The 2,197-nt window shown below is 42.6% G+C and overlaps 1 pseudogene; it reads right to left on the bottom strand.

The window, feature by feature from the left end:
* Window positions 1-1,106: 1,106 nt before the first annotated feature.
* Window positions 1,107-1,967, bottom strand: LOC114080091 (vomeronasal type-1 receptor 4-like; annotated as a pseudogene).
* Between the last annotated feature and the right edge of the window lie 230 nt (window positions 1,968-2,197).

Raw genomic sequence — 2,197 nt, 5'->3', positions numbered from 1 at the left:
CAGAGCCTGAGACCCATATCTCAAAAGCTGGCAGCCTACTTGCAATAGGTGTCTTATTCACAGAGGCCTCTGCACTGAGGTCACCATCCTGGTAAAGAGAAAGCCTGGTGAGTAAGGAAATGGCAGTGTTAGAGCAGCATCTGGGAGGGAAGACCATCTCAGGAGTCTGGGTAAGTGATCACATAAGAACAGGGAACTCTGGATTGAATCCAAAAGCATTTCAGAGCCACTGAGAAAGTAGAACAGTTGCTGAAGAATGGACTCAAGACAGAAATTATAAATGGGTTTCCAACCCCAGCCCCAGTTCCTTACTTACAGCTCCTAATTTAACTAATGTGATCCTCACTGACAGTGATTGGTGTGGTTTAATCCAAGTGAAACTGAAAACTGATTCTCAAGGTGCAGAAGGAGATTGTTTTAAAATCAGTCTCCTGTTCAGCCTCCATGAAAAGAATCCTAGCCTCGATTCTAGAGATGGACCAAGAATCTCTCTGTGCCTGTTGTATGGAGTAGAAAGATCACAGGAATCCTCTAGCCCTGTGTGGGAAGTGATTGCTGGGATGCTTGAGCTGAATGTTTTCTGTGACTCTGGGCATGGTGCACTTAATGCAGACAGTCCTGAAACCATCAGTGCTCTATGGTAATGGTGAGGCTACTTACATCTTAGCCTGGTAAGCAACGTGTATGAAAAAGGAGCTAGATTATCATGGGTATTCCAGCATTATCTGTCAGATGTCTATCACCCTGCTTCTGTTTAAAAACATTCTCTGCATGGTAACTAATGTACCATGGTTTAGGGCATGACCATGGAGCAGACCTGTACTGTGGTCTGGGCATGTGGAAGATCTCTTCACCTTCCGCTCAGTCTTCCCCATCACCATGGCCATGTTGACACCACATTGAGACAGCTAAGAATCCCAATGTCCTTTGGGGTTTACAATAGAAAGTCAAGGGACTCTTCGTAAGTTTTTTTGATTGGTGTTTTGAGGAAGAATAAGACTAAACAACTGTATATTGTGCAAAAACATATAATTCATATACTTGAGAACAAATTTAAAATTGGTTTATGCCTCAGAAGTAGAGCCTGGATAGAATGGAGTCAGGGCTCATGAGAAGAAAGGGCTGACAGTGGAAAAACACGTGGAGATGAGTGAATTGGTGTTCACCAACCACCAGCTGGGATTAAAATCAAGAGCAACACAAACATTTAATAGGGAGGAGAGGGTGTAGAAACTCACAAAGGTGCCCACCAGGACAAGGATTCTCTGGGTGGCTCTGGACTCAGGGCAGGATCTGGGGGAAACTTTGATGCTGTGAATGTGCTGAACCCTCTGCTTGTGCCTGTACAGAAGGAGAACCATGGAGCCACTGGGCCAGATCATGAGCATGGAAAAGACAATCTCAGGAAATACAAATAAGGCTGCATATATTGATTCTGAGATTTTGTCGCCACGTTGAGAAAAACAGTACCCAAAATTTGTTTTCTTTGTCAGGTTTTTGATACTCCATTTGCTAAATATCTGGAGAGGAAAAATGGAATTCACCACCACGTATAGAATCCAAGAAAGGGAAATAGAGAAACCAATATACTTTGGAGCTTTTCCTTTGACATCCTTCCAACAGGACTTCATGGGGCTGATGGTGATGTTCTGGAAGATGCTCAAGAGGCAGGTGATGAAAATGGACACACTCCTGCCCACTCACTGCATGTAGAAAAGAAGTTTGCACACATAGTCATTGAAGTAATGTTTCAGCTCAAGAGTTGTCATTGTTTGGGGAATTTATTTAGAGAGAATGACAAAGGAGTTGGCTATAATCAGGTGCCTGAGAATCAAATCAGTGGATCTTAATGAGCACTCATTGCAGAAAAGGACTAAATAGTGATAAAGCAGAGAGAAATTTCCTAGAACCCCTACTGCAGTCTGTAATAAGAACATCAATACCATGGCCACGTCTCTTTAGTCCATTCTATCAGTCTCATGTTTTCCTTTGAATTATAGCAACAGTTCTTCCTATGAGCAAAACAACACATTAAAATTTTTGAAGGGAAGCCCAGTCGTGTACACCTGTAGTTCCCAGCTCCTCTGGAGGCTCAGACAGAAGTTAGGTTTTAGCCCAGGTATTAAAACTGAGCCTGGGAAACATTGCAACACCTTCTCAAAATATAATAATTTTTACATGAAGTATAACTTCTACT

Source organism: Marmota flaviventris, chromosome 18, assembly GCF_047511675.1.
Source record: "Marmota flaviventris isolate mMarFla1 chromosome 18, mMarFla1.hap1, whole genome shotgun sequence".
NCBI lineage: Eukaryota > Metazoa > Chordata > Mammalia > Rodentia > Sciuridae > Marmota > Marmota flaviventris.
The sequence above is the reverse complement of the archived record's forward strand: the minus strand, read 5'-3'. Positions and strand labels throughout refer to the sequence as shown.